The sequence below is a fragment of the Dermacentor silvarum genome, unplaced genomic scaffold (genome assembly GCF_013339745.2).
Source record: "Dermacentor silvarum isolate Dsil-2018 unplaced genomic scaffold, BIME_Dsil_1.4 Seq4499, whole genome shotgun sequence".
NCBI classification, from domain to species: Eukaryota; Metazoa; Arthropoda; class Arachnida; order Ixodida; family Ixodidae; genus Dermacentor; species Dermacentor silvarum.
The window spans coordinates 1,278-17,400 of NW_023606253.1; the positions used below are offsets into that span (position 1 = coordinate 1,278).

The 16,123-nt window shown below is 43.3% G+C and overlaps 1 long non-coding RNA gene across 1 annotated transcript; it reads right to left on the reverse strand.

The window, feature by feature from the left end:
• Window positions 1–1,520: 1,520 nt before the first annotated feature.
• LOC119435103 (uncharacterized) lies at window positions 1,521–14,339 on the reverse strand. Its single transcript, XR_005188757.2, has 5 exons — window positions 14,310–14,339; window positions 7,684–7,713; window positions 5,118–5,147; window positions 3,125–3,140; window positions 1,521–1,629 (listed from the first exon to the last, which is right to left on the reverse strand). It is a non-coding gene; the product is annotated as an uncharacterized LOC119435103 (long non-coding RNA).
• Window positions 14,340–16,123: the final 1,784 nt, after the last annotated feature.

Below are 16,123 nucleotides of genomic sequence, written 5' to 3' on the forward strand. Positions count from 1 at the left end.
CGTCAGATCTAGACTCCCGGGAAGCCCAGCCCAGCAATCGCATCCACCTCGACAAGATCGGCCCGCCAGCGTTCTTCGGGTAAGCTCTGCGCGCCGACTTCACGGTTTATAGAACTGCTGCTGCTGCCCGGCCACGCGTATGACATCGTTTGCTTTCTTTTGAACTTTTTTTTATTCATTTACTGTTAAGTGTATTCTTGTGTATTTGATCCTCACACTGTTTTATTTTTACATCTACTGTTAAATTGCTCGTCATATTTATTTGTCGTCATCATTGTGCTATATTAAGTTGAGATGGGTTAGTTTTCTTGTGTCATTTTTCTTATTATTTTCTGGTAATTTGTGTATCGTTATCAGTCGATAAATATCTTGTTTTTTTTGTTTACTCCCGACTCTGACTCTTTCACTGTGTTCGCTTGAGTACGGAACGACCAACCGGCTTGTATACCCCGTCGATCGATATTGCGCCTACGGCGAACGGGTACAGCCGTGACAGGAAGTAACGCGCAGGAGCAGCAGTGCAGCAGAGAGAGTTGTCCAGATGCATTCTCATCAACCGATTTCGCGATGGCTGATTTGGACCAGCCATCATCAGAAAACCGCTGAAATATATACTGGTGCTGGGTAGGATCGAACCCGATTCACTCGGGTTGCACAAGAAGACCAGCGCGTCGTTTTAGCAAGCTGCGTCGCAGTGGCACCGGATATGTAGCTATTTTGAATGAATGTCTTTCCCACCAACGGTTTAGCGAGCTGCACCATGAATCCACTGGCTATGTACCGCTGTGCAATGAACCTTTCGCCAGTATGCGTCACTGAATATGTGCCACTGGGTCTGCGGCCAGCGAGAAATCAATTGACACCATTCGCACGCACGGGCGCGCTACACATCTCGTTTCGGAGGCAACGAGCGGACTTCTCGAAAGCGCCACTTGTTGGCGCAGCCTGTCATGAAAAGAGTGCGATATGCGAGACCGGCTGTAGCATGATGTGTTTCTGAGCGCATGCACCGGTCCTTCTTGTATTGCATAGGCCACGCGCATATTTTGCGTTTGCGCATTAACTAACGAGCGAAGCTCCCCAAATTTCATGATATCACATTAGCGGTGTAACTATTTCACTATGAAGTTTGGGGGTGCAAAAAGAACAGCGTTTTTTGTGTTCATACGCGCTATTTGCTTTTTATTTCCTCCGTAAATGTTTATGCTGTTAGAAAGCAATGCCTAATATACATTGTGATCTGTCCAAGTAATACAGTTGCAAGTTCTTTTGCTTCTGCTATAAAATTTTGTCATCACACTGCCTTCAGTCTGCGTGTGCCAACGCTGTCAGACGTCACCCCTCGGCTTCGAGCATAGATTGTCTCGATCAACATATTAAGCACTTGCTTAGGAAAGTGTTCTAGTTACCATGTGCTGTGATTTCCTATAAATATTTTTCATTGAGGTTTCACGTATTAATATACTGTGGAAAATGTCTGACTCAAAGGAGCAAGAGGGGCTCTCTCTGCGGCAGTCCACTTCACGTGGCGGTGACGTGAATAGAGTGAACGTGATGAAGGCTACGAGGACAGCCAGTCCAATGCCGACTGCCACGATCATTCCGTGCATCTTTTGGTCTTCCATAATTCTGTATGCCACAAGAGAAAATAGACGATGTAATCAAGTATAAAAAAGACAGCGTGGAAGCGCACTTGGCGAGTTAGAAGTGTGATCTAACGAATTAGAAATATACATTGAAAAAGATAATTGTCATGCAAATACGGCGAATAATGCGACAGCAGGACATGTTTGATCGACACCTCAAAAGACGTGAAGATCAATGCAGTTTTGCAAGTTACACGAAACCAGAAGATGGCGGGTTTAAATATATGAGAGGTGAAAATTAATGCGTGTACACCTGAAGTGGAGAGTACTTGGCCCTGCGTCCGAGATGCAGAAATTGCAATTTATTTATTTCCTTTCTAATATATCGACACACCACCTAAAATTTGGCCATGCGGCGTACCAGATCTTTAGATCTTCTGCTCTTAAATTCCAAAATTCGATATTCAGTCATCACACTTCGATAAGCATAATTTTCCCACCAATTTCTGTACTTGCGCTGTTTAAGAGAGCTAATAAGAACCTTTATCGGGTCAGTATAAGTCAAATATTGTAGTCATTTGCGCAAGCACTGAAGAAGTGAAAACCACTAAAGACCAGCAAGTATACTTAAAAATGCAATGATTATCTGTATGGCGAGTACTCACACAAATCACTTAATTCGCAGGAGTTTAAAGGCATAATAATTTAGAACGTTTCAAAAATTGGTTTATCCCTCTTTCAAAAAAGGTAAAAAGGACTGGTCATGATCATTTTTCTTCGGCTACAGCGCTTACTGTGTAAGACCTAAAAGCAAATTAAATCAATATTTACGTACTTCAACGTTTGACTATAAACTTTTAAGAGGAAAACGAAAAGGTAATCTTAAGTAGGTATTGTTTAGCGATGTACTTTTGAAAAAAAAAAACGTATCTGAATTGATGGGGACACAATGTCTGGCTTCTTTTCTCTGTCTATTTTAGAAACTGGCACTTAAACCGCAGCGCTGATAAGTGCGTACAATAGATTGGTGAATGCCCTCTCTGGGTGGTCGCCCAATTGACACTTCATAACTGAATAAGTATTGAAAGTAACCGATTGTACGTCCTGGAAAATAATTGTTGTAAATTAGTGTTTTATATCAATAACAACCAATTTGGGAACATCTTTGGCACGTTTAACCTGCATGGTTATAAAAATTTGGTTTCCTTGATAGTTACTTTGCCTCAGCAGGCCACCGTTTCAAATGTACAAAACGAGATTTGTAGAGCAATACTTATTCCCTTTGTAACGATGGCCTATATGAACATCGCTATAAACTGAGGGCTCAAATAAGAGATGGCATTTGGCGAAACTGACTAAGGACAAACACATGAGCAAGAGGGCTTACTACAAAAGCAGCGTACAAGTAAATTATATTGCACGTCAAACTAATGACGAAGTCTGCTCAAGGCCATCGCAAAGATTGCCCAGAGGAAATAAAAAAGGAAGTACTCGTAGTTATTCACACTGCACTACCATACTTGGCAATGAATACTTACGCTTTCAGCCATGATGCTAAAAGAAAGAAATAATTATTGAACTGGTGTGATAACGCAAACACGTGGTGCACTATATTGAACGAACTGTGATACACAATCAGGAACCGAACTTAGCATGACACCGCAATAAAAGCAAAGCGCTAACACCACCCTTATACGAAGGCTAATGCATTCAAATCATACTTTAACTGCTTGTTTATCATTATCGACGTTTCTTTATCGGAAAAAAAATTCTGTTTGAAATGAGTAGAAACTTAAAACCGTAATACATTATTATGAAAATTATATGTCCTACATAGTATATTAACAAGATTGGTTGCGTAGTGCATACAGCATATACGCAACAAAAAATTAAATATATTTATTCGGTGCGCCTGGTTCTTTTAATAACGGTTAGCGTGAATGTACACCTCATCGTGCTCACTCTAGTGCCGCACAGTTGAATTGAATTGAATTTTGTTAACATGAAACAATTTACAAAGAATTAAATTGCAATAATGCATCTGAATCCCTAGCCAGAGGCTGTTGGGATTCATTCAAGTATAATTTTGAAAAAGAGCATGTCACCTAACAAGACAATAATGATACAAACAAAAATATTTTACTAACATTAAAATACTTAAAGAAAACTAATTATAACGTGATTATCACGCTGCAATACAATTTAAAACGTTGCCTGCATTTATATAAGCAAGTTTCACAACATGAGCATACATATTGTTAGAATTGTACAATCAACAGTATCACGTATATAATAAGCATAACACCATTGAGGGTTTATACACAAATACAATAACGTACAACACAAGTATACATGGTAGTCAATTGAAAATGGTTACTCGTTCTGAAAAAAGAAAAGAATAACATTTTAGGGGGGAGGGGGTTCTTAGCAATTTATTAAGTGGGTATATATTACTTAGAAAATGTATTTTCAATGCTAAGGAGAAATTTCTACTCTGTTTTATTTCTAGTGGAAGGTTATTCCACACGGCGACTCCATTAGCTGCAAGCTTTCTATTAGCGTAAACCTTTTTTGTTTGCTGAGTAAGGTTACTTTACTTTACCTTTACTTTATTACGGCTTTCGTAGCGAGAACATAAAAGTTGTGATGAGCAGACTGGATAGTTGGTGCTAATACTAGCATGGAACATTAGTGCAGTTCTATAATCAATGAAATGGTGAACGGCATGATGTTTAGGCTTCGGAAGAGTGGTAGGGTATGTGCAGTATAATCTGAATTTGTAATAAAGCGTATTGCTCTTTTCTGGAGTACACTAACTGGTTCTAGGTATGTGCGACGCCAGGTAACTAAACAGTAATTTAAATGGCTATGAAATATACTGAAATAAATTATTCGTAATGTCGGTATGTCAAATATGTTTCGGCATTTGTGCAAGAGAAAACAAGCTTTACTGAGTTTCTTGCAGACTTGGTCGATATGAGGTTTCCAGTAAAACGATAATCAAGAATAACGCCTAGGTATTTTATTGAATTCGCTCGTGCTAGCGCAGAATTATTTAGTGTAAGTGTATGTGAGTGTTCTTGCAGAAGGTTGCGCGGTGAATTAAAAAATATACTTGGTTTTCTGTGTATTTAACCTTAGTTTGTTTGAAGAGAACCATTTGTGGATATCGTTAAGCTCTGAATTCGCACAAATAAAGGTATGGTCCGGAGAGTCTTGGGCACATATGAGAGCTGTATCGTCAGCGTACATAAATATTGAAAAGTTTTTTACTACGCAAGGAAGGTCGTTAATGTACAATGAAAAAAATATTGGCCCAAGAACTGAGCCTTGGGGTAGTATGCCTACAGTTGTTTCAAGGAACTCGGACCTGGTATCAGCTACTTGCACTGCCTGCTTACGGTTTTCTAGATATAGGTGTCTAGATATAGAGTTGCTAATGTATCAGGGATTCGCGCTTTTCTTTTCAAAGACACGACACAGAAGAAAGGTACACTACCATAAAAGAAATTTCAAGAAGAAATTACTTACTTTCCTTCTCTTTCGACCCGCTGGAGACTTCTGCGCAGGACAAAAACGAGAAAGGCTTAATAAGGATGATTACGGTGCTACAATATGTTCCTACTTTACGAGACAAACAATATAAGAACTCGCTCGTGACGCATGGAAAGGTTACTGTGCTCGTCCGCTTTAGTTACTCGCTAATTATGATTGATTTTTGTGGCGTATTTTATCTCATTACCATTGAAAACAGCGGGCGCAAAATTATACAGACCTAAAGCAAAGTGTTTCATTATCGTTACAGAGCCAGACAGCTCAGATAGTTTGGAGAACTCTCGTGCGCGTGCCTTTATGAGCCGTACCCCAAAATTATATGCATTGTCAAGCATTATATCACCTGGAACACTAAGACGCGCGAGGTGCATCATGTTCTGAGTTGTACTATGGTGCTCTGCTGTCATGTTCATTGCCAAGTCGTAGTCGTCGCGTTTGTTTGACCCCATTGTCGTCACGTCAGTGTCATTGGCTTCGACACCTTTTCATCGTGTTCGCTATTCTACTGGCAATGTCATGCACCCACGTTCTGCCACCGTCCTCGGCCATCATAGATGATGTGCCATCGTGGTTTGCATAGCCTTGGCAATCATTGCACAGCCTTGGCAACCAGCTCAGTTCTGGTTGTTGTTGTTTTTCTAAAAATATATTTCATTGCTCATCGTGTCGATATTTTCTCACTCCTCCGAACGTGGCTCAAATACCGCCATCCTTGAGAGTGATCACTCAGTACACAGCGTTAGGGCTAAATTGGAGTATACTAAACTAGAAATAGTGAAACTAAAAAGCGAATTGTTAGAAAATACGACCCTTATTCACTTTTTCTAAGACGGAAAATTCTGTCTATGGCATGGTTTCGTCGCCTCAACGTGCTATCCTCGTCGCCTCTTCCCTCTAGCCAAGCCATAGCTGCGCAAGGTTGTCCGCGCGGCTGAGCGTGTAACCACCTGCGTGCTATCTTTGACGGAATTTCCGGCAAATGCACTGGCTGCACATGCTGATTAGGCTAATGGCTGAATGTGCACTGTATTTCCGCGCAACTTGTCTTGAAGTTATCGTAATTTCATGCTCAGGAGACGCGTTGCAGCAGTATGCAATAGAAAACTGTTTGCGCTCTTCATCACGCCAGCGTTGTGACAGCGAGTCTTCCCGGTTACCAAGTGAGATCTGTTCACATTTGCTTGTGCGCAGGTGACCCCGCTGCAGTTCATTTATTCAGCAAGCTAATCTTCACTGCAATTGATGTGGTCGATAAAACTCTTGCTTCATGTAGTTGACTAATAGGTAGCTATCGCTATGAATGATTCGCCTTTCCGACGAAAATGCAGCTTTATTTATCTATTTTAAGCCAGAGGGAGGAGGAGGACTCGTATCCGGGTGCCGCATGCTCACAGTCTTTGTATGTTGTTTAGTGCAGGCTGCTTTTTTTAGTAAGTGATAAGATGTATTTGGTACACGTGCCCTGTCACTATATTCACCTTGTATATCGTTCCACACGCCGTTTCATAAGTGACCAGTGCCAAAACTCCCCCGCTTTCGATTATTATCAAACTACAAGCGCATCATACAGCTGTTGCTGAAGTTTTAGAATGCAGTTTATGAGATATTGTGCAGTTATCTTCATAAGTTATGCGTTTCCTTGAAAATCTCGAGTGGCAGCTCTGGTGTGTTTGTAAATTGTACTTATTTGAAATACACGTCTATTACATTAACCACGAGGATAACTCAGTGAGGAATCCATGTAATGCTAACGTAGTCAATAATGTCTTATCAATAACACATTACATGTGGCTCTAAGGGTGGACGATACAGCTGTCGTTTTTCGTGCTTCATTACTACTGGATTTTAAACTTATTATTGAGCTATATCTCGTGAACCAGTGTCCCCCTATCATCATTCAATGAATACGACTGGCATCGCATCTTGTTCACTCATATTTCTTGGTTGCTTAGCATAATGCGTCAGTGTCTCCGATATACATGGTGTGAGAGATATTTACCAACATGCCTTCATCCTGTCATGAGTGCTTATGAAATGAAGGCATCTGCATTCTCATCGACTCGCTATAAACAGCGCATGTACGTAGTCTATCCAGTACTCGCGTCAAGATGGCCCTCTCGACCTTGTTGCACGACCTCAAGTGGCACCTTCCCACAATAGCAGTAATTTGAATATATACCAGCGTTTCTAGACGCGGTAGCTGGTTTTTTCAGCCGTCCTACATGAAAGGGATGTTCGCACTGCCATGTACAGGAAGTTTTTATCGTCTGTCATGGTCGCGGGGATCATCAGCAGCGATCAGCAAGCCCTGACCTGAGTTCTTCGCTGAATGTTTAAGAGTGAATGGCGCTAGGTACGTGCACGCGTCTGTGTCTGCGTGTGTGTGTGTGCGTGCAGAAGCCCGAGTTTATCGTCTATTTCAAGAAACCGGCGCCATCACCCTGGACGGTTATTTCTGCTAAGGGTAAATTTAGGAGACTAGGAAAATAAACTTTGCTTTAGAATTTCGTCGCCTAAATTCTTATGCAACTTTCTTACTTACGCTGCTTTTCGTCCGAGCTGCTGTTCATTTCTGTAAGAAATATTGATACGCAGTATACAGTACGTATAAAGCCACGCTTTCACAATGATCATAGAAATAGTAAAGTTTCTGAATCAGAGTAAAATTTGGACCCGACTTCTGACTAGGAAACGTGGCTAAGTAATAATTTTTGGAGAAGCCAACATTTACTTTTACAATGTTTTTATAAAGAGAAGGCCTGTATATAAGCCTATGTGATTCGTAGTTGATCTTCAGTTCTATAAAACTGAACAAGGAAATTAAACCTGAATTCCTCCACAAAAATTTGTACTATAGGTTTTTAGTACTAAACTTCTTTTCGTAACCCGTAGACTGATGCAAACACCTGAATAAAATTTTTCTAACCTAATCTGTGTTAGTTTTTCCATAACTACATAACAAGGAATCCTCCGAACTTGAGCGGGAAAGCTTATTTACAGTAATAACAGGTAACACAAAATAGGCGAGCTCCAGCCTTCATTTATGCAAGAGCGATAAGTGAAGGGGATCAGCAGCACATAATAGCGAATGATGATATTGAGAAGCGTGGGTGTGTACGCGAATATACATTCCTCTTAAAAAATACCCAGCATCTTAAGCTTTTTAACGCGAAGCTTTCTCTTAAGGACGCCGAATTTGGGTAACGCAAATACCATTTCTCGCCAAACCGGTCGCCTGTACGGTGTGTCCTAACTAACGTTAGACAAGCTCTTAAACAAAAAAAAAACAGTAATTGGAAAAAGACGGTCGAGATACAATTATAATACCTACGGTGTTGGGTCGTTAGAGGTCTTACAACCGACTATTGTCAGACCTCTAACGACTAAACGCCGGAGGTCTTGAAATCGTATCTTGCTCCTTGTTATATCATTTTTAGAGCACAGCTCTTAGGCGCCCGTTCTCACAGCTAGCGTCGACGTTGTCGCCCGTAACCGAACGATCGAACACAGCGAAGGATGCAAGCGAACGCAGTGTGCAGCGTCAGATGAAATACAGCGATAACGAAGAGAGCGCGAGGAGGAAAGCGCAGGAGGAGGGTATGGCGAAAGCGTGAGAAGAAAGGTATAGTAACGCAGCAAGACCGGCTTTGCGGCGAGTAGCGCGCGTCGTCTTTATGGAAACAACGCGTCGCATGAGTGAAGGTCTGTCTGGGGCGCCTGCTCTGAACCGCGCCCACGCGTCACATACGCGCCGCACTTCGCTTCCTTTGCAATGTGCAGCACGAGATATTGTCCACGCCAGTCAATATATTGCGGAAATGAAAACACGTATACAGCTGCGCTCAATTTTCGCTTTAGGGAGCATCGTAATTGTCGGTGGATTTTTCGTTCTTGAACAGCGTAGCTACCGTTAGTTGGTACGCCTAATATAGTCCTGCCGATAGAGTAATGCCTGCGAGCACACCCGCAAGCTACGTAATTGCGCAGTAGAATGCCACATAAAGTATATACATTCAATGTCGCATCGAAGGCATCTATAAAACACATATACTTCCTAATAGTATAGCGCATGATGTTCAACAGTGTATTAGAGTTTTCGAATATTCCTTGTACTTTTTTTACTTCATTCTTGGGCACTGGACATGTGCCCATTCTTTGAAAATGCCCCAAGATGCGCATGTACCACTGTGACACGAGGAGTGTAGAAGCCATCAATCATCAGATGTCATTGCATTCTACCGGTGCTAACATATGTGGCAGAAATTTGTAGTTTAACGAAGCTTGAGAACAAGTTGAGGATCGCACTAAGAGCGATGGAACGAAAAATGTTAGGCCTCACGTTAAGAGACAGGAAGAGAGCGGTGTGGATCAGAGAGCTAACAGGGATAGCCGATATTCTAGTCGACATTAAGGTTAAAAAATGGAGCTGGGCAGTCCATGTAATGCCATGTAAGGATGGATAACCGGTAGTTCATTAGAGTAACAGATCTGATACCAAGAGAAGGGAAGCGCAGTCGAGGATGGCAGAAAACTAGGAGGGGTGATGAAGTTAGAAAATTTGCTGGCGCAAGAATCAGCTAGCGCAATACAGGGGTAATTGGAGATCGCAGGGAGAGGCCTTCGTCCTGCAGTGGACATAAATATAGGCTGATGATGACGCTGATGATGATGTGCCGTGTCTGTCTGTGCATTCAGCTGACATCTCCATTCATCCCTCGACAAGCCTCATGCATCACCTTCGTCCTCGTTACCCGAACAGCTTAGAGCTGCACATGACCGAGTCTGTGCCCCTGCCACCCGATACTCCTGCTACGTCACTAACTTAAACGAGTCATGCATCAACTAGATTTTAACATTGCACTAGATATGCATACCAGGCTCCTCCTATACTTTGCATCTGGTCACGAAACTTCCCCTAAAACTTCATATCGGGACAAAAGATGGCACCATAGGCGCTGGCGTAACTAGAAGGGCATGAATGTGCCGTGCTGGGAGGGCCGGGCTGCGCCATAATGCAAATCTTTCACAAGGAAAGGCGCCTTTCCCACAATAATTTCAGAATATTTGCAGAGTGAAAATACAATGAGATGTTTTGAGAAAATATTGCCACGTGCGATGCGTTCGTGCTTAACTTATATTCGGCATCGTTGCATGAATGACGTGGCCCACATCCCCCCTTTCTTTCCCACCTTTCTCGCACAAACTGTCTCGGTCGGCTGTCTCTACTTGCACTTCCGTCTAGTTAGTTCGTTACATAACTTGCTGTTATTTAGTTAGCTAGTTCAGTAAGTTAGTTCTGGTAGTTCACTAGTCATTTTATTTAGTAAGTGAATTATATTACCTAAACATAGTCAGGTACATTATCAGTTTAGTTACCTGGGTAATTAGCTGGTTAACTTTGCTACTTTGGTAAGGTAATTCGTTTTTAGTTTAAATGATTATAGTTTTGGTTTGCTGTCTAGGTAATTTGTTGGGCCCTCTAGTTGACTTATTTAGTTAGTTTATCTAGGTAATTCTTTAGGAATTATTAGGTAATTAGATTATTATTCCAATTAGTCTTTGGAACAACTTGCGTGGGACACACTGTATATTAGTTGGACGAGATAGCGCATTGCGAACAAGTGCGATTGATGTTTTCTAATGTGTTATGAAACGTAGAACTAACATACAGTAAGTCGAATATTACAATTTGAAGGCAATCATTCATTTATTTAATGAACAATACAGAAATAGTGAAGCCTTCTTTGAGTTGCTGGTAACAAAGCATAGTTCGTGTCATTTGCATATCAGGTTTCTTAAGTTCGTGAAAGAAAGGTGGGAACGTCCCTCTTTATATATATATAGAGAGAGAGAGGGTGTCCCACGGATCTTGCACCAAACTTTAAAAATATGCAAATGCCACGTAGCTGTACAGAACCAAGGTAATGTTTGCTGTCGCTTTGTCCGCCTTATTACGCACACACACACAAACACACACATATATATATATATATATATATATATATAATGATTACATTAAAAGCGTGAATGAGAAATATCTACAGCAACAGGAACGACTTCCGATACTGCTTCTGATTATGAGGCTTCTGATTAAAAAACAGTTCTGATTATGAGGCACGCTGTAGTGGAGAGCCCTGGATTAATTTTGACCACCTGGGGATCTTTAACGTGCACTACAACGCAAGCACACGGGCGTTTTTGCATTTCGCCTCCATCGAAATGTGGCCGCCGCCATAAAAGTGTCATGCTCATCGTGAAAGAAGCCCGCCAATACACGCAAGATTGCCGCGTGACTGGCCGCTCGAGGCACTTTTGCTTTGGTGCGATGTGGTGAGCATCTATATATATATATATACTGACACGTGTACTTCGTCTTTTTGCGGTGCCCGCTTTTCACAGGCTACCAAATCTTAGGCGTTATTTGCTGGGCGCCGGATGCTACTGCATGCATACGAACATTGACGAGTATTGTACCCGATTCTGTCTGTTGCCTGTGCTGAAGCCGAACCTTGTAATCAGACTGTAGGCGCGGTGCCAGTAGTGTTGTGCTTTCTGAAAGGTGTGCGAGCACCGGCGCTTATGATGGACCTTCGACGAGTCGTGTATAACAGCCAGCCGCGCTCGATCCGCTGGTCAGATTTTGACGATCGACGAATGTGCTCGCCGCAATCCTTGTGCTGAGTGTTACTTGTTTTGTTGGGCACAGCTTCACCCAATAAACAGTTAGTTTCGTGACTGGCGTTGTGCCGCTGTGGTTGCAACGCGACATCTCCTGCAGGCACCACGCCGTTCTGTGTGTCACCTACGACCAGGGAAGGCCGCCCACAGTTTCCTTGCCATGGATCTCTTCCCCGGGACATCATCGACTTCTCCGCCAGCAAGGGATGCTGTTCACGCTTCCGTGACCATGCTTCCGGCTACAGTGAATACCGCGGTCACCACGATGCCCTGGCTCAACAGATGCCGTTCACGCTCTGTTGGCCACTTGTCCGGTTGGCACGAGTACTGCTGCCACTTACGCCACCTCATGGTGCGTGGATTCCGGCCCTGGCTCAACGGGCGGGCAGCCGACAGCTTGACGGGCGTCACGGCAGCCATCTCGCTGCTGTCGCAGCAGCTAGGCTGCATCGTTTCGCCCAGCTCCTGTTTCCGGCTAGCAGCCTTATCCCCATCGACTGCCTCGTAAGTACTGGAGTTTCGCGGATTTCAGAATGACCCCATTCTGTGGGTGCAAGCAGCCAACGCGCTCGGCGCTCGCCATGCCTGGCCTGACAACACCATATGGCTGGTTGCAGCGGGTCGGCTTCGAGGTAGCGCCAAGGCAGTGGGATAACTACGGAGGTCACAAGTACCGGTGCTAAGCAGAATGGAGCGCAGCCCTGGTGACTGTTTTTCGCCCTCTCGCGTGCGCCTGCAACGAGCCCACCCCGCACTGCTCAGCGACCGGAGCGCGTTACATACAACACCTACACGAAAGATTGGTGCCCAGTAACGCCTTGAGAGAGAGCCCCGCAGGCTGCCGCGCCATAGACGCCGGCTCACCGGGTGCTGCCGTCGGCTCCATAAAGGACGGTGGAAAGCGCATGGTGACCACCGCTCCTACGTCGACCCACCACCGGGCGGCGCAACACAAACCGAAATTACCGGCTCCACTAGGACCTCTAAACACGCTGCATGTCACCGCAGCTACTTTCACACGGTAGTCAACGCCAGCTAAGCTGCTGCGACAACAAACTCTGTGGAGCTCGCAATCCGCAACATCTCGCCGCTGCAGCTGCAGCCGGGAAGGCTTTCGCCGATTGACTCATTTTTCCCATCGCGAGTCTCGGACTCTCCGTCAGCATATGACGCCAAACAATCATTTTCAGAGACCGAAACCACCTTCCGTCGACAGTAGTCCGCGAAGTGGCTCCCAAACTCATCAACGCCGGGGGCCATGGAGGCGTCGACGATACCACTCCAGGAACCCGACCTGTCCACGAGTCACAGCAGGGAGATGCTTCCTGGCCCGTCGGAGCCACATCCTTCGACGTCAACGTAGTAGTCGGTCGAATTTGCGGCCGTTCACATGGCGCTGAGGGAGGCGTCACTAAAGGTCATCATCAAAGACCTGCCCGTACGTGCAAGACGCGCACGATACCTCAAGAGACGCACGAGGCACCCGGTTTTTTGTCAAGCTCTGCTGATTCGAGCGCCACGGCGAGCCTTGACCTGCCACCGGCAACGCTGCGAAGAAGCACGCGACGGCCATGTGGAGTGGCTGTTGACTGTAGAAAATCTCCCGCCGTACGTGCCCAATTGCGACGGGATAATCGTCGACGAGAACTGCGACCAGCACGCAACAGCCAGCGCCCCCCGCCAGAGAAGCTGGTGGCGCGCTCGACGGCTCGCCAACCGTTGAAACCTCACTGAGGCTCCAGCCGGTTGCCTAAGCAGCAAATCATACCTGAGAAAATATTCGGAACCAGATGAGGCATGTGTATACTGCAGCGAAGATCCGGAGACCACTCAACACATATTAATGGAATGTGAAGGGATTCACCCAGTGAGAACAGTAGGTAACGTACATCTTCCAGAAGCGCTTGGGTTTAAAGCGGACGGAAGCATCAACCGATCAGCAGTCGAGAGAAGCAAGGGACATTTAGAGTATTGGTGCAGGGAAGAGATTGATACGACCTGGTTTGATTTCTTAGTCATAGGTAGAGGTACAAGGTAGATTTTGAGGGAAAAAAATACGTGAGATTAAAAAAAAACATATATAGCAAACCTGATTAAAGCAAGCAGGCTAGATGACTCTTTGTCACCGCTCCGTTAGTAGTTTTATACCAAATAAATATACGCGCTATTTATATATAAATACACACGTTTATATTCACATATGTGATTGCAGTGGTACTGATTAGATCATAAACGGCTATCTCGTCTACGCGCTTCAAAGTTTATATCTGTGCCTTCGCTTCTCTGTGGTCTTCTGAATGTGCGTTGAGTTGCTCCTCGTATAAATTACCAAAAGGCGAAGTCATATATTATTCTTAGAAGTTTTCTTGCTTACTTGCTTCCTTCTTATGTTAGTCATCGAGACGAAACTTTCTCGATGTTTAAGTCAATATTTTATTCCCAGTTTCTTTTTTCCATTACGAAAAAATTAGCGTGCAACAATTCACTTACTCAACCTTTCGTCTGAATCACTGTTTCTTCCTGGAAAGACAACAAGTGTGAGCATAGACGAGGCTGTTTCTTGATATTTTTTTCACAGTACATGTATAAGTCTACGTTTTCTTATTTTAACACGTGAATAGCTGCATGTTCTTTGAACTAATAGCTCATTTTCACCCTACTTTGGTTTATAGGAACATACGGGGTGTATCACTTAAACAAAAGCAAACTTTAAAAACAGGCTACTAAAACGTATACCAATGTAACCGATTCTATATTATTCATAGTCGTCTTGGGTTACTCAGACAATTTTAGAAGTGAGAATAGCTAAATTATCAGTTGATTAGTTTATTACGAAAAATCTTAAGCATTCGTCTTCCGGTATACGTTGAAATTGAAAAGTTGTAGAGCATGCTCATGAACACCCAATGAGGTTGATTTCACTACGTTATCTTTAACTTTGTTCTATATTACGGACATATTACTGAAAAATCCCGCTAAGCATAAATAAAAACATAACTGCGCTCTTGCGCTTCTATATAAATAGCAGTGCTCACAATCATGTTTTGAAATAAGGAAGTCATAAAGTATTGATTTTGTTTTGTATACCATCTATATAGACAGTAAGTACTCCAAAGGAGAGTGGGAAAATACCAGATATGTTTCAGGTGATTGGTGTTACGGTAATGTTTAGGCTGTCCCGCTCTGTTTGCGGAAAATTATTATAGCTTTTGATCTGATTGCATTTTTTGGGGAATGTATGATAATATCCCCTAATAATTAAAAAATACTTTAATAACCTTGATCTTGCGCGCGAAGAAAACAATTATCCTAACTTCATATGTAAAACGTTGTCACTGTATAGAAACAAACCTTTATATATGTTTCAGTCTGTCTTTATCATTAGCGTGGAAGAAACAACGCGTATGCGAAAACGTCTTCTAAGGCGAAGTGGTCATTCAGCCGCGAGCGACGTCAATTTGCGGGTTTCTCTGAGAGATGTTACAAAGTAAATTACAGGTTTCTTTTGCGGCTTCCTGCGACTCCCCGGTCAATGACCATATTCGCTTTAATTAAGGTTCGTCCGCCTTGCGAATTATGGCAAGACTGATCTGCCACATTCGGAAAAGTGCTTACTTTCCGTTCATCCGAGCCACTGTCTTTTCCTGAAATTAGGAAAGAGAAACAGAGAGTGCTCCATCAAAAGAGAGAAAAAAAGATATTTGCAAGTAGCTTGACAACACGGTACATTGCGCGAAGCGAAAAATGTAGAAATCGGGCGCTTTAATTCCCAGGGAAGTTTGCAGGGGTGATACAATGTGGAATATATGACGACGATGCGTAGTCAAGAAAAAAGGTAGCGGAAATCCACGAATCAACATACATGTGAAATAAAAGTTAAATTTTGCTTTATTCTCTAAACTTTATATTATCTGTGGGTTTGCGTCGCAGTTACCGAACTTCATTGCTTACTTCTGAGTAATATAGTGTTTCAAATGCTAATATTGTATGGACGCCGTTTCATATTGTTTAATAATCTAATATATGTATGTTTGCGCCCTTAGCTTTGCGCAAAAATGTTGACGCGAGCTTTCCAATCAAGCAAAGTAATCAATGTGGCACTCATGCCAATAAAACCAATCCTCCAAAAGACCGTGCCTTTGTGCCACGGTAACAACATGATTCGCTGCACAAAAGGCTGTCTTCAGCCATTCCTCAAACCAACCTCGCACAGCTGGCTTTGCCATTTTTCCGTGGACAGTTTCTTTGCAATGCCACATGCGCCACTATAGACCCTGCGCACGCGCAAAGTGTCAAGTGCTAAC